This window comes from Callorhinus ursinus, unplaced genomic scaffold (assembly GCF_003265705.2).
Source record: "Callorhinus ursinus isolate GAN/ISIS: 27379988/994484 unplaced genomic scaffold, GSC_fseal_2.0 scaffold4, whole genome shotgun sequence".
Taxonomy (NCBI): domain Eukaryota; kingdom Metazoa; phylum Chordata; class Mammalia; order Carnivora; family Otariidae; genus Callorhinus; species Callorhinus ursinus.
In genome coordinates this window covers 13253917-13274768 of record NW_027397066.1, presented here as the reverse complement: position 1 = coordinate 13274768, position 20852 = coordinate 13253917, and positions in this window count along the sequence as shown.

Sequence of the window (20852 nt, the reverse complement as noted above, 5' to 3'; positions counted from 1 at the left end):
CCATGCTGCCTTCTTAATTTGGAATTTGTGCACTAGTTTTACTTCTCTACAAGCTGTGGCGAGAAAAATCTTCACTAGGAAACCACTTCTTTTCGGTAAATGTTGGAGCTGGCTCACACTGGCTCATGGCATTTCTTCCCGGCTCCTGGTTTTGGAGATCTCACAGTGGTAGCTCGTCACTGGCCACGCTAGAAATCGTTACACCAGGGCAACCGGCAAACTCCGGAAACCAGGCTTCCCACCACCCACTCCTCCTCGGATAGCAGGGACACTTCCACCAGCCCTCCACTGTCCATTTAAATTTGAAAAATGCTGAATGCATTTGTACAGTGGAGATTGTGTAATTATGTCTACTCTTGGCCAAAATGCAAATAGAGTTCAGAAAATTAAACGTACTAACAGTAATGTGGCACGTGTCTTCCTACTTAACCTGACACAATATTAGTGAATGTTTGGTGGGGGGACTGAATGAACCGTTTGGGAGTTCCCCCCCCACCCTGCTTTTCTTGTCTCCAAAGTTAGTGTGAATTGCTCTGCTCGCTACACAGGTTGTTCATTTATCTTCAGAGCAGAGTTCACCTTCCATTTTTCTCCCATTTTCAATCAGGATTTCTTGCTCCACCCTCTGTCCTACGGACACTGTAAGATATGACATTGATAGAATTCTAGGTGCATCGCTGCAGTCCAGATTCCTGACAGAGAAGTTTGTGGGACTCTGGCTGTTTCTCTGGGCACAGCCTTTCTATGACAGGGAGAATAAACCCGGGATGCTGTTTACGGAAAATAAAATCTTCTGTTGGGTTGACAGAGTGAAGTTTTCCACCTACTTCTACCCTGAGGGGGCCTTGAGGAAGTGTTTCTGTCAGTTCTGTTTCATAGCTCTGATGTGTCGCTTTGAGCTTTGATTTCCTGGGACCTTGAGGCCTGAAGCCCCCAAACTGGGCGGAAAACGGGACCGGCTCTGAAAACAGTTCTGAAGAATTGTCCCTTGATGTGAGAGGCTTGCTCATTCCGTGGCTTGCCAGTGCTTTTGACTCCAAATTGTGAACCACGAACTTCATATAGATCTTTCTCCTTCCCCCTCCTACTTATTGATCTTCCACTGCTGTGCCGTTCTCTCTTTGTCTTTGAGGAAAGTCAGTATGGAGAGTCAGCATGGTTTAACTGAAAAAGCACAGGTTTGATGTCAGAGAGACCTGCATGGCTCCACCACTTACCAGGTGCGTGACCCCAGGGCCAGTTGCTCTCTGAGCCTCAGTCTTGGAAAATGGAGCCAATAATATCTATTCTTCAAGGTTGTTTCTACTGGGAGGATAAATGAAAATTACATGTAAAAAGACGAGCCCTGTGCCTGGCACACAGCAAGAGCAATGCGTGGTAGCTCCCTCTAGTGGGCATTTCCTGTAATAGCAACAGCAAATCTTCAGAGACTATTTGCAATATTTATGAATATTCACTACTCATCAATTTACATGCGTTTATTTCATTTTATCTTCACAACAATTTTCTATAATTTAGATTAAATTTAATTTCCTCAATAAAGCTTTTATTGATAATTTAATCTAAGATTATCCCACCTGCCCATCACGATATCCCAGTGCCCTAGTATATATATATTTTTGCAGCATTTACCATTATCCAGAATTGTATTCTTTATCTGTTGCATACTTATTGTCAGTCTCTATCTGTTAAAATATAAGCTCAAATGAGAGAAGCAGCTTTGGTTTGATTTCAACTGTACCTCTGGTGCCTGGCACGTAACAGAAAATACATATTTTTTTGAATGAATGAGGGAAGCACTATTAACGATCTTCATTTAGCCCCGGATGAAACACAAACTTAGATATGTTAAATGAACGGTCTTAAGTTAGAGAGCTAGTAAGAAGTGGAAAAAACCTGGATTGGAATTTGGGTTGTTGGACTCTGGAATGGGTGCACCCGATTATCTCCCTACCCAGGCTTGTGGTCCATGGGTGAAATTTTTATAGAGAGCCCATGGTTTCTTGAAGTCTTTGCTAAGCTACATGATAACCCCAACACTGTCTTAGGGGATATGAGATTTAAAGCTTTCTTTTTTTTAGACAGAGAGAGTGCGTGTGAGTGGGGGTGGGGAGGGGCAGCGGGAGAAGGAGAGAGAGAGAATCTCAAGTGGGCTCCATGAGCCCCACATGAGGCTTGATCTCATGACCCTGAGATCATGACCTGAGCTGAAATTAAGAGTCAGACGCTTAACCGACTGAGCCACCCAGGTGCCCCAGAGGATGTGAGATTTAAAAAAGAAGCTTAATTCCAAGGTCTTAGAGTGTGTGTGTGTGTGTGTGTGTGTGTGTGTGTGTGTGTGTGTGTAGGCTCCAAGACCAACCCTGAGATCAAGACCTGAGCTGAGATCACGAGTTGGATGCTTAACCAACTGAGCCACCCGGGTGCCCCTCCAAGATCTTTGTTTTGAAAGACCCTACATTCTAACTGGGAAAATAAGGTGTACATCATAAAATGGAGAATAACACAATAATACACTTGATTAAGTGTTCAAGATTTGAAGAGGAGAGAATGTGGCTGTACTCCATCAGAGATGGGGCAATAGACACAAAAGCCAAAGTTGTTTTTGTTTCTAAGTTCTCTTTAACTCATTTGTTCATTTATCCAGCAAACATGAAATACCTACTGATGGCCATGTATTACACTTGTTATGCACTTTGAATATACAGTAGAATAAATGATGGTCCTCTACTCTCAGGGAGCTCATGATTCATGAGAAACACAGACATATGCAGTATAATTATGCTGCTATATATTAGGTACAATTATAAAGATTTTCATAGGGCGTCAGTTACACCACGGGCAGAGAGAAGAGATAGGGTGGCTAGTGGCCAGGGACCAGCTGATGAAGTGCCATTTTTGTTGCATTAGGGACTTTTGGCTTTGTTCTCTACGTTAGTGCTTCTTAAATGGAGGTGATTTTGTACCCCTCTAGGATATGATTTATGGAGATCTGGCAAATTTGGCAATGTATGGAGACAATTTTGATTCTTTTAACTCAGCGGGTGCCAATGGTGTCTGGTAGCACAGGGACGTAGCTGAACAACCTACAGTGCAAGGTCAGCTGGCCACAACAAAGAATTCTCTGACTCCAAATGCCAATAGTCCTGGGGTTGAGAAATCCTGCTTTTAGAAAGGAAGGTAGGTTATTGCAGGGCCTTAAGTGAGTGAATGGCACCTTCTGTGTTAGACAATCTTTATGGAGGATAGATTTGAAGATGCTAAGGCTTGAGGCAAGAGGTTAGATTCTTGCAGTAGCACAGAGAGAACTGGAGAATGTCTGGACTAGAGCCTTTGCGGTGGGAGAGAAGAGAGGAGTTTGAGGACTTAGTGAATGGATGTGAGTGGGAAAGGAGAGGGATTGGTCAAGTTTCCGCCTTGTCTGGTGCAGCCATTTCCTAAGGTCAACCCAATAGTAAGAATAGATATTGGCCAGAAGCAATGACATCAATTTAAACAAGCTGGTTTGAGCTACCAGGCAGAGACATCCAGTAGGCACTGGGTATGCAAATCTGAATCTTAAGAAAAATGGTTTTGGAGCCAGCAGCTTGAAATAGTGGATGAAAGCCAGAAGAGCATATTAGCTCATCCAAGGAGAATGTGTAGAAATGGAAACAGCATCTAATATTCTAGATTGGCTGCTGATTTCTAGAATATCAGAAATACATACAATAAAGGGGCAGATAGAAGGAGAAGAACGCTTGAAAGAGACCAAGGGGCAATATTGTGAGGGGTAGGAGGGTTAGAGGAAGGAGTGTCATGGAAGCTGAGCGAAGAGAGGGTTGCAGGAAGAACTGAATGCTCAACAGGGTCCAATGTTGCTGACAATTCCTAAGAGAAGGATTGAAAAGCAGCTATTGAGTTTGGCAATTCAAAAAACATGGGTGACCTTGAAGAAGGCATTCTATTGGTTGATTGTGGCAGAAGCCAAATTTCAGTGGGTTGAGGAGTGAATGGAAATGATAGAACTGCAGGTAAGAGAGAGTACTCTTTCTAGAAGTTTGGCTGTGTAGGGAACAAGAGAGGGGGATGTAAAGTTAGAGTGTATTGGTCATGCCCAACTCCTTGGTCCTTTGGTTAATAACAGTAGCCACCAAAATGTTGATGTGTGTGAGGATGTGATCACTATTCTCTTACATTCTTATTGCCAGCTTATAATGAAAGCAAATGTTAGACCAAATTCTGACACACTTACAAATATTTATTCTCCAAGCATATATTATCCAGCAGGCAAGAAAATGCATTCAAATGTTCTGAGAGTCTCATGAACTCCCAACTTTCTGAAGTCCTCAGTGATGACCTTCACTTTGATGAAAGGTTCATGTGATGCTGACCTGGCAGTATTCCAGAGGTAAATTCTATTGCCCTCCAGTTATTATCAGGCAACCCCGAATCCTCTAATCCAATGGCTGGACACTGTTAGGAAACAGGTCTCTACCATTTCTAAAGGTAGAAGTTTATTAGGGTCTTATACCCTAGTCAGGCATGGTTAGTGCACAGGATTGAACAGTGTCCCCCCCAAACTCATGTCTCTTCAGAACCTCAGAATGTGACCTTATTTGGAAACGTGCCGCTATGGATGTAGTTAGCTGAGGTCATACTGGATTAGAGTGGACTGGTGTCCCCCCAGTGACTCGTGTCCTCATAAGAAGGCCATGTGAAGACACAATGGAGAAGGATATGCAAAGGTGGGAGCAGAATTTTGCAGCTACAAGCCAAGGAACAGTGAAGATTGCGAGGAACCGCTAGAAACTAGGAAGAAATAAGGAAGAGTTCTTCTCTGTGTACTTTAGAGGGAGCAGAGCTCTGCCAAGGCCTTGACTGCTGATTTCTGGCCTCCAGAGCCATACTTTGTGGTACTTTGTTGTGGCAGCCTTAGCAAAGTAATAGAGTTGGGAGTGTCTCTAAAATAGGCAACACACATATCTCCTTGAATACCATAAATTTCTCCAATACGAGTCCATTTCTAATATCCGTGATGTTAATTAACCGACCACTGATTTTCCCAGTGATAGCTCATTTTTGACCTTCATTATGTTAATTATCAAAGGATCTGGCGTTAACTGAGATAGAGATAACAGAAGTGCTTATAGAGGAGACCCTCTGGAGTGTGAGCTTCCTGTCAGCATGGTCCTGGGGTGCATCCTCACTGAGTGCATGCGTTGTGCCACATTTTCTATGCTGAAGAATTTTATTTATTTATTTATTTGAACGAGAGAGAGAGAGAGAGAGAGAGTACATGTGAGTAGGGGTAGTGGCAGAGGGAGAGGGAAAGAGAGAATCTTAAGCAGGTTCCACGCCCAGCTTGGAGCCCGATGTGGGGCTCAATCTCACAACCCCAAGATCATGACCTGAGATGAAGTCAACAGTCGGACACTCAACTGACTGAGCCACCCAGGCACCCCTATGCTGAAGTATTTTCAATTGCAGATACTACTGGCAAGGGAGATCTGTATTCTTGAACGAGCAAGATGTGGGCTTAAAGAGGAAATTCAGGGGAGGGAAAGACCTACGAGGTTCGGCAGAAACTGACAGCAGTAACGGGTATCACCGACAAATTTTTCCAATTAGTGGAATCACCAGGAGTCTCTTAAAGTGCTTTTCTCTTTTCTACTCTTGCTAGAAAATCATCTTCTTTTTTCCTCTTCAATTCAGTTATACATTCTAAAAAATCATAGCCACAGTTGATAGACTATATGGGGTCATCTTACCCCAGTTTGCCTGGATCTGTCCCTGATTTAGCATCAAAATTCCCACATCTTGGGAACCTCCCCTAGCAGGCTCATCAGGACAGTTGACCACTATTTCTGTATTTGTATGAACAGAATTCTCTGCCCCTTTTCTGTCCTGCCATCCATATTTTTAAACTAATTAATGAGATCTTGTGAGTTCCTGTCTCCTGAACCAGGGCAGTTTAGCAGTGTTGGGCCCAGGGGAAGAAAGAGTGGGAAAGGGGAGAGTTACCATCTGAGGACATTCTGGCAACTAGACAGCCACGATTCTGTCCTGTGGTCTGCTGCTGCATTCAATTATCTGTTGAGCTTCTGAAAATGTCACAAGCTCCTGGCAGGATGCGGCCACTGATTGGTTTCATCAGTTTGCTGAATTCCTCAAACTTAGGTCTAAGTTAAAGGACATGGATTAGAAATTCTGACAATATGTAATGTAGATAGATTGATCTGTGAACAGATACGTACTGGGTGAATATAAATAATTTGCATTTTGAGTTTTGTTTTCCCTTGGCATGTATCGTCTATTGTCCCCGAGTGTTTGAAGAGCAGAGTGGTAATTTCTTTTTTTTTTTTTTTTTAAAGATTTTATTTATTTATTCATGAGAGACACAGAGAGAGAGAGCGAGAGAGAGGCAGAGGGAGAAGCAGGCTCCCAAGGAGCAGGGAGCCCGATGCGGGACTCGATCCCAGGACTCTGGGATCATGACCTGAGCCGAAGGCAGATGCTTAACCATCTGAGCCACCCAGGCGCCCAGAGAGTGGTAATTTCTAACGTGTATTGAACTTAGCTTACTTGGAAAGCAATTGATGACCAGGCAGTAGGACAAAAGACTTCTGAAAAGCCAAAGAAGGGACACCAATTAAATATAGTAAATTCACATAATTTAAGTGATTGAAGAACAATTTAGGCCCTCACTCATTGTCTATGGATTGTTGTTTTATACACAATTTAAAGACCTATGTTGTTTCTTTAAGTTCTCAGCAATTTGGACGTGGGCATTGTGGATGCTCCTAAAAGGCAGTCAGTGGAAGGGAGAGGTGCCCACACACCCCAAAAGCACAAAGGAGACAGAAAAATTGTTATGCACAGTCCCAGAACACACAGTGGTTTGGAGGCACATAATGCTATGCCCCTTGATAAAACCTGAACGTATCATGGTGGCAATAATAATAACTATATTGATCAAGCAGGAATCTCATGCAGGAATAGAGCAGTAACGAGGAGCTTCTCATTGAGAAGCTGAAGGCCAGACCCTGACATGCTCATGCTGTGAGGTCTCTTGGAGCCAGCTAACTGATCTTCCCCCGATGGCAGCTCTGCCTTTGTGGCTTTTTTTCAAACTTCAGTGGCACGTCCAAATGAACTGACACGAGTATCGGAGAAGATAGGAGTGGAGCACTCGAGAATACGAGGTGAAACGATCTTTTAAGTAACTCAGTAACAGACTGGGATCTGTAGCAACTAAACTGTAGAGAAGAACACCAACGGCAGTACAATATTAATGCTTTCCAATTTGGAAAGTAATAATTTGTGGATTTTATGGCATTTGGAAGCAGAGATGCAGCTGTATCACCAAACTTATTTGGGCAGGAGCATGTGTGACATGATTTGGCCAAGAGCCCTAGGCAAACTACAATAACAGTTTAGAGATATGGATTAAATGGCGGATCTTATTATGTGCAATAATTTCCCCAAAGCTTGATGTCAGATCTGATGGCACTCAATCGGGGCTTCAGAGATCCATGCAGTTAGAGAATGGTGGGCAGGACTCCAGGCTTTTGGGAGTTTCTCATCATTTCCCAACCACTGAACCCTTTCATATCTCCATGATTTTTCCTTGTTTGATCCCTCCTCTGTGATATCCTTCCTCCATTTTCCATCTGGAAAACTCTTACTCAACATTAGGACCCAGCTCCCATGTCTTTTCTGAGCTTTTTCCCAGTGGGCTTGTAATCTATCTGTTTAAATATCTACCCCTTTCACTAGATCAAGGTCCAGCACATTTTTTTTTTTTTCTGAAAAGGGACAGATAGTAAATATTTTATAGCCTTTGGGTTTATTTGGTCTACTCAACCATGCCATTGTAGTGAATAAGCCCTAGAGAATACATAAATGAATGGGTGTGAATATTTTCCAATAAAACTTTATTTATGGACACTGAAATTTGAATTTCATATAATTTTTATACATCACAAAATATTCTTCTTTTGATTTTTTTAAAGATTTTATTTATTTATTTGAGAGAGAGTGAGAGATAGAGAGCACGAGAGGGAAGAGGGTCAGAGGGAGAAGCAGACTCCCCGCTGAGCAGGGAGCCCGATGTGGGACTCGATCCCGGGACTCCAGGATCATGACCTGAGCCGAAGGCAGTCGCTTAACCAACTGAGCCACGCAGGCGCCCCTTTTGATTTTTTTAAAACCACTTAAAAATGTAAAAATCATTCTCTGCTTGTAGGGCATACAAAAACAGGCAGCAGAACAGATTAGGCCTACAGGCTCTAGTTTGCTGTGCTAATTTTCTCATGCTGTGTAACAAATCACTACAAACTTAGAAGCTATTTATTATTTACACACACATTTATTATTTCAGTTTCTGTGGGTCAGGAGGTCAGGTGCAACTTAGCTGGGTCCTCTGCTCAGAGTCTTAAAAGGTTACAGTCAAGATGTTGGCCAGGCTGTGATTTTCATGTGGGGGCTTGCCTCCTTCTGAGCTCATTTAGGTTGTTGGCAGAGTTCATTTCCTGAGGCTGTATGACTGGGGTGCCCCACTTTTTGCTGACCATCAGCTGCAGTTCCTTGCTATGTGGGCGTCCTGAACATGGCTCTGTACTTCAGCAAACCAGCAAGAAAGAGTCTTATACAACGTAACACTAACCATAGGCAGTGACACCCTATCACCTTTGCCTATTGTATTGATTAGAAGCAAGTCACAGGTCTTGCCTGCCCTAGGGCAGGAGATTATGCAAGGTCACAAATATCAGAAAGTGGGAATCATGGGCAGCATCACCTTAGGGTCTAGCTATTACACCAACCCTGCATGAGTTGTTGAGTTCTGAAGACAGGAACTGTGATAGTGACGATGAATCATTTTGATATCCTCAGCATTAGCCCAAGGTCCAGCACATAATGGGTGCCAGTAAGTGTTTATTGAAAGAATGCATGGGTGGTTGTTTATATACGACCAAAACAGTAGAATAGAATTCTTGTAATTCTCCAGTAAAATAGTTCTAATATTGCAATCCTTCCTGATTCAAGGCTGTTGGGAACACTAAGATAAGTTTGTGGGACATAGGGTTTCAAGCAGAAAGCTAAATTTGGCTGACATTCTTGGATTTGGATTTATGGCTAGATCAATTTCATCAGGTATCAAAATAACTTTCCATGTGGTGAGCAATCAGTTATTCAAACTATACTCCAGTCAATCAGCATAAAAACAAGATCGAAATAGGGAAATCCATTTTAAAGCTCTAAGCAGGGTGCTGGTACTGTGAAAATTTTCCAGAAGCAGTTTTCTAAGATATAGCAAAGATAGCTTCTCTGGTGTTTATTTCCTTGAATAAATGTAGCTAAATATAAGGTGAATTTTTATTTCAATAAAGACTACAAACTTTAAGCAATAATCAGAAGTAAGCAAGAGAGAGCTAGAATGTGAAGTCAAAACACACACACACACACACACACACACACACACAAAAAAAAAAACTCACAAAAAAACATATATACCAAGGTAGGTGTCTGTGGAGTGAACTTACTGCGGGCAAATCTTCCAAATGGCAAAACTTTCCCCAAAGCCTCAGTTACTGAGGATTTTTTAATTGAAACACATGGAATCACAATCTTAAACCTGTTTCATCTGCCAACTTTATCAAACACCTATGTCTATTGCAATTTCTGTTGTGTTATCTATCTAATTACCTATCTATCTCTTCAACTTCTGTTTTATGGTTCACTTGATTATTTCCTTTCCCATTCGGAGAAGGATTTGGGGTGAGAGTTCCTCTTTATGCAGTTTATTTTGTGTCCTGAACAGAACAGATGGTTTCTCTAAATGCACATCTGGTCATGGACTATAAAAGAGCTCAAAGTGGGCTCTGCCAATGGGAAGCAAGACTTGGCTTCCCTTTTCTTTCTGGGAAATACCCTCATCTATAGAGATTAAGAAAAATATTCTTTTAATAACCAAATCATAAAAGTCAGAGCCTCACTTTTTATTTTTTTTAGGGATTTTATTTATTTGAGAGAGAGCTATCACAAAAGTGAGAGCCTCACTTTCTGTTTTTTTATTTTTATTTTTTTTTAAGATTTTATTTATTTATTTGAGAGAGAGAGCACAAGCTGGGTGAGGGACAAAAGGAAAGGCAGAGGGAGAAGCAGACCCTCCACGGAGCAGGGAGCCCAACGTGGGGCTTGATCCCAGGACCCCGAGATCATGACCTGAGCTGAAGTCAGACACTTAACCGACTGCGCCACCTAAGCACCCCTTGAAAGCCTCACTTTTTAGATTCAAATAACCCAATGACTTTTTGTCAACTTTGACATGAGTTGCATCGGGTCATGATGTTGCCAACTCTGCCCTTAACATCAACTTCCCAACTCATGGAGGGAGAATGGATGGTGCCCAGGAGGGAGAGTCAGAAGTTTGGGTTGGAGCTTGGGTTCTGATCTTTAACACTTCATTCCTTTAGGCTTGTTCCCACATCTGTTTTCTGAGATGACTGAACTAGGTCATCTTTAAATCTTCTTCTAACTCAAACTCTAGAATTCAAGGGTTATCATCAGAATTTCTACAAATGACTGCTGAATGCAGATAATGTTTAGATTTGTTTTTGTTCATTTTGGAAAATTGATTATTTTTGCCTTAATAAAATACATGTACAACTAAAATTATGATTTTATTAATGAAATTCATAAAGGAAAAATACCTTTGTAACTATGTATCTCTAACTCACCAATCTCCTAACCAAATACACCAAAATAGTGTGTTTTAATGAGATTTTTGATAAATTAAGGTTGCTTGGGATCTTATTATTAAATAATAGTAGACCACATTGTCCCATGCTAGAGATTGGGCATACAAAGATGAATGAAACATGGGTTCTTCCTATCTTAAATCCATCCTCCACACTGTTATTGATGTAGATAAAACATGTAAGATGTTTCATGTCACTTTAAAACTCTTCAGTGCTGTCCTTGGTTTTATCTATTTACTCAACAGATATTTATTGTGTGTTTGCTATATGCCAGAAATTGGGCTTGACACTGCGCTAGAGTGAACAAGATGGACATAAGTGTTTACTTTTCTAGTGGGAGAATTCAGGTAATGAATAGGCAGACAGCAAATACACTAGATTTTTTCAGATTGCTGTAAGTGCTTCAAAGAAATAGAGCAGTATGTGAGATACTTAATATCAGTCCAGTTTTACTGATGTGACTGCCAATTAAACCGACCACTGAATGATGATGAGGAGGAGACAGAGGATGCAGCTGGACTTTTAGACATAAAAAGCCTGAGGTGGGAAATACTTAGATATGTTAAAAAAAAAAAAAAAGAAATCAACAGAAACCAGTTTCTGAAGCTTCGTAAGCAAGGAGGAGAGTAATGTGAGAAAAGTCAGACAGGTAGGCAAGGGTCAGATTGTGTAACGACTTACAGGCTAAGATACCTTTTTCCTAAATGCAATGGGAAGCCATTGTAAGGTTTAAGTGGGTGAACGGCATGACCTACATTGTGTTCTGAAAGGATTATTCTGGCAGCTCCGAGGATAATAGTTGCATGTACATGTTGGCTGGAGTAGGGGCAAGGGAGAGGTCAGGAAGCATGGCAGCAGGGAGAGATGACCTAGGTAGAACAGTAAGGGATTTTGATGGCTTGGACTTAGGGTGGTGGAGGTGGAGAGGCATGGATAGATTTGATATATCTTTTATAAATGGAGTTGACAGGACATGTCGATATAATGGATGAAGGAACTGAAGAAAAAGAAAAACAAAGAATTCCAAACATGTGGCTTGAGGAATGGTAGATACTGGTGTCATTTATAGAGATGGAGAAGACTGGGGAGTGAAAAGTTTTAGTAGACAAGGAGGAATCAACAAATTCTGGTGGACTTGATGTGTTTGAGGTTTCTTTAGCCAAGTCAAACAAAGATGTGAAGTAAACTGTTGGCTCTATGAGAGAAGACAAATTTGGGGCTTGGGAGAACAGAAATGGTATTTTTATCTGGGGGCTAGGTGATGATCATTTAAGAAGAAAGAGAAGATGAATAAGAGAAGAAGGGCCTTGGACAGATACCTGGGATACACCAAACATTTTTGGTCCCAAGTGGCAGAAACCAAAGCAAAACAGCTTGAACAAATAAGGAAAAAAGGGAATTTATCAGAAAGATCTGGGGTATTTCAAGAATTGAAAAGGAACCTCCATGGACTCCAGACATTTTTTTTCCCCCAGCTGATTCTTTGCTGGGCCCATGTGCATTATTCTTTTCATCCCAAGAGCAACTCTTTATGCTTCTGTCTGTGCACGGCAACCACATAGCTTTTACATGCTCATGTTTATTCAAGAGAACAGTCTGGACTTACTGGTGGATTCTTATACCAATTCCAAATTTACCAGGAGGATCTGATTGGCTCAGCTTTGGTCACATGGGCGCCCTACTTCAGTCAACTATGCTCAAGAGAGTCATGTGATAGAAACATGGCTGTGGAAGCTTCATCTTGTGGGTGAAGGCCACTTCTCACAGAAAGGAGGTTCCTGTCAGTTGGGCATTTACTTCACCACCACCTGGGCCATACCTTCTTGCTTATTTCAATTTTGTACATGTGTCACTTGCAGTTCTAATAGATTCCCTCCTACTCTGTGTTGATTCATGTCTCCATGCCTTTCTTAAAGCTGGTGCCTCTGACAGAAATGCCAAGGCTTATCCTTCTTCTTCTTCTTTTTTTTTTTAAGACAAACATTTTTAGTCTTGAGGTCTTTTATTTTCTTGACATTTATCATGCCATGAATTCATAGGGAATGGGTTCCAGCAGTTCAGGCTCCTTTCCATTAGTTCTCACAAAGTGTGCTGCTCTGGGTGGGGCAGGCTGGCGCTTCAGGTGAACCCAAGTACCTTTCTCTTTGGCTTCCTTCTTTTTCTGATCATTTTCCTTCACATGCTTCAGGACGCTGTCTCGGCTCTTTGCGTGTTTAATATGCTCAATGTGTACATCAATTCTCTTGGCAAGAATCTCGCCCTTAACTTGTTTGTTTACAACAATGCCAACAGCATGCTGAGTAACATTGTAGACTCTTCCAGTTTTGCCATGGTAACATTTGTGGGGCATTCCTTTTTGAACAGTGCCCATTCCCTTGATGTCCACAATATCACCTTTCTTATAGATTCGCATGTATGTGGCCAAAGGAACAACTCCATGTTTTCTAAAAGGTCTAGAGAACATATAGCGGGTACCTCTCCTCTTTCCCTTTGTGTTGGTCATTTTGGCAAATTACTGGAAGATGGCGGTTCCGGCCGAAAGGCAAGGCTTATCCTTCTTTGCCTGTCTGTCTTAGTCTGCTCAGGCTGCTATAACAAAATGGCTTAAACTACAGAACTTTCTATCTCACAGTTCTAGAGGCTGGAAAGTCCAAGATCAGGGTGCTGGCATAATTGGTCTCTGGTAAAGACTCTCCTCCTGGATTTCAGATAGCTTCCTTCTTACTGAATCCTCATATGGTGGGGAAAGTGAGTGAGCTAGTTCTCTGGTGTCTCTTCCTGTAAGGGTACTGATCCCACTGTAAGGGCCCCACCCTCATGAGCTCCTGTAACCCTAATGATCCCAAATCCCCATCCTTAAATACTGTCACTTTGGGGGGTTAGGGCTTCAAAATATTAATTTGGGGGAGGGACACAATTCAGTCCACAGCACTGTCTAACTCTTTCCCATTCAGGTCCCCTGATACTTCCTCTAGGAAGTCTTTCTAGATTCTCCAGGAAGCCAACGACTCAGCTACTGCCATTTCAGATTGAAAGCACCTGGGACACAGATGGATCTGTACATTTACCATATTATGTTCAAACCTCTTGTTCACACCCTGTCTCCCCTCCAGGCAGGGGCTGTGCTGAATTCATTACTGTATTTCCAACTTCTGGCACACAGTAGGTTTTTATAATGCTGTTAGAGCTCAATAAGCAACCAGTTAAGGAGACAATACCAAAGGATACATCATAATACAGTCTAATCAGTGCAATGATAGGTTCAAGGTGCACAGAAGAAAGATTATTAATTCTGGCACCTGGGGAGGGGAAAGATAATTTCACAGGGGCTGTGACTTCAGAGCTTGAATTTGGAGGGTGTTTAGGAATTGGTCCATAAGACATCGGTGTGTGTGAGGGGGGTGAGGGGAGGAAATTGTGGGGACGGAACAGCCATTTTAATACTTCGTGTGGTATTGGAACATAAAGAGGGATATGTCACAATCCCTGCCATTGGGAGGTGCATTTTAATTAGGTAGGTGGGAGTGAACTGAATCAAAAAAGCAGGGCTGTCAGAGCTAAGTGTGGAATTATTTGTTATTTATTGTTAAGACAGCCAGCCAGTAATGCCACAGTGATTTGCAACAGAGAGACAAATGTATCTGCAGAATGTTTGGTAAGAGGACTCACTCAGCCTCTTCCTCCTGCCTGCATGAGAAGGCCTAGGAAGGTCTGGCCAGAGAAAGGGAGGACCAGCCAGAGAAAAGAGGATTAAAAAGAGTAGACTCTATGGATAGGAAATGCTTATTCTTATATTTTTTGACCATTATATGCTGTTTGGTAGCAGTACTTTATTCATAAAATACTGGTGGTAATAAGATCCTAGCCAACCACTGTAATTCTATTCCCCACTATTGCTGGCTGGGTTCTGCTTATCCTTCAGGTCTCTGCTCACATGTGATTCCTCAGAGAGGCCTACTGTCACCACTTAGTCTCAAGTCATCTCCCCCAGGGTGCTTTTGGAACACCCTGTTCTTGTGCTTCGTATTAGTTCCCTATTGCTGTGTAACAAATACCCACAAAGTGGCTCAGAGCAACACACATTTATTATCTCTTAGTTTCTGTGGGTCAGAACCAGTTGCCCAATAAAGCCTAGTATTTAGTAGGTGCTCAGTAAGCATGTGCTGAATGAATGAATGGCTTGTTCAGGGTCACCCTGCTCGTCATCGGGTAGGTCTATCAGCAAGGTATCCTCTCTTTTCACTACAGCCTTTCCTGCCCATGAGCATAAAAAGAAAAAGATGAAATACTGTGTAGGAAGGAACCATTGTGCTGCTTGATGAAAATCATTGGAGACTCTGTTCTTACCAAGATTGTGAAGTTAAAATATGAACTACTTGGCAGAGCTTTGCTACCTGGAGCATGGGATATCGACTTTGATGACCACTAACTAATGTAATGAATTTTCTTCAGCTTTATTTTCTATTTGTTACCACCATAATTGAAAGAGCTCAAACATTCCCTTCTAGGATTTGAAAAAAAATTGAGGGAAAATGCTATTGTTTTCATCCTCACATAAACTTTTGGCCTTGAAAGATACGAAAGCCAGTTAGGATTTAATAAAGAAATTCCTATCATGGTATAGTGGAAAATGTCAGACAGACTAGACTTGAACTCTAGTTTTAACTATAGTTCTGTGAACTTAGGGAAAGTTCTTAACCTCTCTGGACCTTAATATTCTCATCTTAAAATTTTTTCTACAAGGAAGGGTTGTGGTGAGTTTTAAGGGAGATTATGTGGGTGCAGCTGCTGATGTTTTCTAGGCTCTAAAGAAAATGGTTACTTTCCTTTCTTGTCGTAGACTATAGAAGAGTAAAATAACTTTAAGCTAATGAGACAGTGAAATGTTCAGAGAATACAGGAACTGTAACTGCAACTTCCCAGTCCTGGGTTAAGGAGAAATATGCCCTAGAGCTCTGCCTTAGGAATGGGGAAGAAAGGATGACCGGAGAAATGACTTACCCTCCAAACACTTGGGAGTGGGTTACCACTGAGACTAAAGCAGCCCTAAGCTTAGCTGAATTCTCATTCTGCTATTCTCTGAGGCATTCTGGAAGCAAGTCGGAAGAGTACTCTTTAGCGGAAAACATCAGACCACAGTAGACTGAAAGAGGATGCCCCCCTTTTACTATTTCTTCTCTGTTGAACAGCTTGGAGCAGAGTGCCTACGTGGCAGGATAAAGTTTAAGACATGAGCTTATGTTTTGTTCTCCTTGTTTTCTCTTTCTGTTTCGAGAAGGTAATTGAGACTTCACTTTCTCTTGCTTCCAGGGAAATGTGCTTTGAAGTTGATTGAAGGAAGCACGTTATTGTGGGTTGGGTTTTCTGTGATCTCGCCAGGAATTAGGGAGAGAAGTGAGTGTCTTTGGGAGCAGGGAGGCCAAATCTCTAAGAAGAAAGAAGTAGACCCAGGACTAGAAAGGGACAGGGGTTGGTGGTTTTGTAAACGTAAGGACCCATGTCTTCACAGTCCTTAGAGGTGGTGGGGCCCCAGAGGAAGGTGGCTATGAGGGGCAACAAAGGTTAGGCTTCAGGTTCCAGAGCTACCAGGTCCAGTCATGGATCTCACATCCAAACCTGGCATGTGAAACAGACGCTCTTGGTGCTCTGCCCACAACTCCAGACCCCATCCCTTCGGTGTGTTCCTGTGGGTTTCTAACCTCCAGTATGTACATCTCTTTGCCATAGGTGTTCCTCTAAAGTCTTGGAAGTCTGCTCGGCTCTCCATCAGAGTAGGCCAAAAGTGCCAGGGAATTAACACTTCCAGGAGGAGTCCTCTTCCAATGGCTCCAGTAAGCTGAAGTATAAATGCCTCAGCTCCCTTGCCACTTAGGATAACTTTGAAGAGTGTATTTTGCAGTGTTTTCCATAATTTCCCAATAGGATTAAGCTGCAGTTGTCCAATCATTTAATTGCTGTCTTTCCTTCCCTGCCTCCCTTCCTCCCTCCCATACCAGTGACCAGCACCTCTCGAATGAATTACCTGCTCTTAAGTCCTTATCTCGGAGCCTGCTTCTGGAGAACCCAAATTGAAGCATCAGGGAAGCAAGGGAGGGCCCCTCCCCTCATAAACAAGGACATTGAACACATCAGTGGTGACCAGTGTAGACCAAAGACTGGAGGAGTTTTCCCGAATCTTCTGTTGTGGGACAGATCTTGGCACCTTCACATATCTCGGGGGTGAGTAGAGTGTAGCGAGGTGGGTGGTAAGGGTCCCACCTAAATGACTGCCAGAAAAGCTGTGAAAGACCAAAACAGGCAAAGATGACTGAGTGTTCTGTCTAAACACATCCTTCCTGCTTATCTCCATCTTTCATTGTCTCTGACCTATTTTACAACTTTGGAAGTTGCAGGAAACTGATGCTAGGGCAAGGATTATTGTCAATAGAAATGCAAATTAGTCATGTCTGGTGCGATGCGATTGCTTATTGCTATATGGGAAGATCCATTTTGTGCCTATTTGCAAATTCACTTTGGCATTCCTTACCTGCCTACACAGGTGTGTTTATTTGAACTCCTCTAACACCTTCCTGGTTCTCTCATCATTTAATGACTCATATAAAATTTTCAACACATGTTCATTTTATATTTGTATGAAAGTCATAATTGTACCTTTTAAAAAATTTACCCTTTAACAGGACTAAGATCAAAATTCTCTCTGTCCTGGTGTGATGGGGGTAGAGTCAGATTTAAGGAGGCCTCTGGCAGGATGCACAGGAGCTCAGTAACACTGGTTGTTGAACCCTTCAGGGAGGGAAACTCTGTAATTCGGGACTGAGGTGGAAGGGGACATTTTTGTTCCCTTTGAATTTTGAATTATTATCTATTCAAATGAATTAAAATTGTGAAGAAAAAGCTAAATAAATTTATTTTAATAAAATTTATAAAAGTTTAAGAAAATTTATAAATAAAATTTTAATTAAATTTTAAAAATTAAATTAATAAAAACCCCCCACCAAAACCTAAAAAAATTTTTTTGTCTCTAGCTCCCTCTGGGTCATGAGTTTGGAGTGCAGGAGTGGGAGAGAGAGTGGACAAGCCTACTTATTTTGGCTATTAGGGTTTCTTTATGGAAATTTTTTTTTAGATTATTTATTTATTTGAGAGAGAGTGAGTGAGGGGTGGGGGGAAGGGGCAGAGGTAGAGGGAGAGAGAGAGAAGCCTCAAGCAGACTCCCTGCAGAGTGCAGAGTCCAACTCAGGGCTCATCCCAGGACTGAGATCATGACCTGAGCAGAAATCAAGAACCAGCAGCTCAACCGACTGAGCCACCCAGACTCCCCTGTGGAAACTTTATGGAAGTATTACAAAGTTGAAAGATAGAGAGACAGAAAGAGATTACTACGCATATTTGGACTAAGATAATCTTTGCAATTGTGCACATGTGTAGTAGATAGAATTCTCCACAGATTTGGGGTGCCCCAGACAGTTATTTTGGTTTTTCTAAGTCATTTTGCCATGTTCATTTTTCTAAGAAGTAACACATGAAAACAGTGCAAAATTCAAAAAGCATTCAAGTTATAAAGTAAAAAAGAGACATATCAGTAGGTAACAATTTTTTATTTCAAAAAATCATGCAATTATTTTTGATTCCAGTGTAACTGTGCTTGTTTTAGAATAACTGTAATGTTCCTCTCCTCACATCATTAGAAAAATAGCTGCTCTGGGGAGGTTGACTGTGCCCGTCTCTTCTTCTCCCAGCACCTGGCACAGAACCCCACAACTCCGGGGGCCCCTCCCCCACCTGACAAACCCAGCCAACCTCCTCGCTGAGTGTTTATTATTTTACCTTTGTTGGGAACTAAGTGAAGTAGTGAAAGTCATACAGCCTTCGTTAGCTGATTGGAAAGAAAAGTTGTTTTTATTTTATTGTTGAAAAAACAAAAAAAAAAATTTTTTTTTTTTTTTTGCTCAACGTTTAATAGTTGAATAGCTTATTCAGTAGTCGGTTAACGTCCACATTCTGACGATAAAAACAAATCTAATTCTAGGTTCGACTAATTGTCGAATGCTTTAGAAATGTAATGTGCTTATATAAATGCTTAACAACTATAATGTGGTGTTGGTTTTGGTTTTGTTTTCTTATGAGTAGGGATTCCAATTTTCCTTTTGATTAACTGGATAAAATAAAGTAATAACATTGATTTTTATTATAGGATGTTAACTACCTGCCGAAATGGCATGATACTTAAACTAAAATGGTGCGTGGAGGTTGGATTTTTCCCAATTCTTATTGATGTGTAAAGGCAATTGAAATGTTTACCAGATTCTGGGGCTTGAGTTTTAATCCAGAATACTCATAATTCACCTTAGTTTCTAATTTTTTTTATCCAAATAGCTTCACCTTAAATTGCAGAGTTCTCTTTAATTGCATCTTATAGTTCTTTCCTCTGGGTAATGGCATCAGTTTTAAGTGTTTTTGAAAAATAATTTATTCATTGGGAGAGATAGTGGAAATTATACCTTTAGTTAGACTTTACGCATACACATATATTTACTTAGTTTAAAATTTTGTGTAAGTACTCATACATTCAGAAATTATAACAGATCTAAGTGTCTAAGTCTCCATCTTATTTATCGGCAAAATTGAGATATTAGTAGCTTCCTCATAGATTGGTTGAAAGGATGAGATGACATATCTATGTAATATGCTTAAGATATCGCCTGCCGAATGTAAGTGCTCCGTGAATGTGATTATAATAATTATTATCGTTAGTGGTAGTGGTATCATTTTAATTGTACTGGTGAAAGCTTTGGGTGATGGAAGACTTCTAGAAGAAGGTGATATTGAAGCTAAATTTTAAAGCTGGAGAAAGAAGAAAGAAAGGATAAATGAAGTGGAAGAAAGGCATGGAGGGGCAAAAAGCAACAGAAAGTTCCAATGGTATATATGGGGAATGGAAGGTGGGGGAGGCAGATAAGACCAAGAATGGGCTCAGTTAATGCATTTGAAATTTATACTGAAAATAAAAATTTATCCTGAAAATCAAGCCATTAAAAGCCTCCGCAATAAATAAGATCATCAGATACTCATTAGCATTTATCCTGAAGAAATAATAAAGCAGGTACCCAAAGATATGCTTTCAAGAATGTTCATATAAAGTGTTGCCGATCTATCAAAAATTTAGGAACCACGTAAACATTTAGCAATGGAGAATATTTATTAAATAAGTTTGTGCCAAAGTCATGATGATGTTTATGTGCGTTTATCTGTTAGCCTGAAAAGTTGTGCATATCCTATTGAGTAAAAAACCAAACAGGTTTTAAAATAGTTATGGTATTGTTTTATAAAAATACATACGGATGTATGTGTTGCTGTGCTGGGAAGCGTCCGGAAGGGTATACACGAAAATGTTAACGGTAGTTACCTCTTCATTGTGGAATTCTGGGTGATTTAGAAGCTTAATCATTTTAATTTTCCTTATCTATTTTCCCCAGTCATCGCATAATGAATACGAATAAATGATTTGATTGAACAACAAAAGGGAAGGAAAGTGGTTATATTCGGTCGTACTAATGTTGTTCATAAATTAAGGGCACAACTCCTTTGTATAAGAGAGGACGGTCTCCTACGTGGTGCTGGGGAAAGCAGATTGCAGTGAGTGGGAGGATCCAGGATGAAGAGTCAGCATAACCTCCTGGAACTGAGGGAAGGAAAAGAAACTCCGGAGCATCTAGAGGAAGCCATGGGTTAAGGGAGGATTTTGAGACGGTGAGGAGGAGGAGCCCTTACAAGCTTACATCCTACTGCATTTATTCTTCCTGAAACCCACTCGCCTTCTCCCTTCCTTGACAAATCTCCATATTGAGACAGAGGTCCTCAGCTGGCCTGCTGCTGGCTGATTTCCAACTTTCTGGTGTACTGCCAAATTTTGATCAAAGTGTAAATACGTATTTTTTTTGCTATAACTGCATGTATCATGGCAGTTGGGGTAGGGATGGAGGTGACCTTCTAACCGAAACAAATCCCAGCTCCGTGTTACCTCTGAATTTTATACACTTATGCAACAGCATTACAAACACAAGCCTCAAACCCAGAGATGCAGGTATTTGAGTTCTATATGTGTCATTT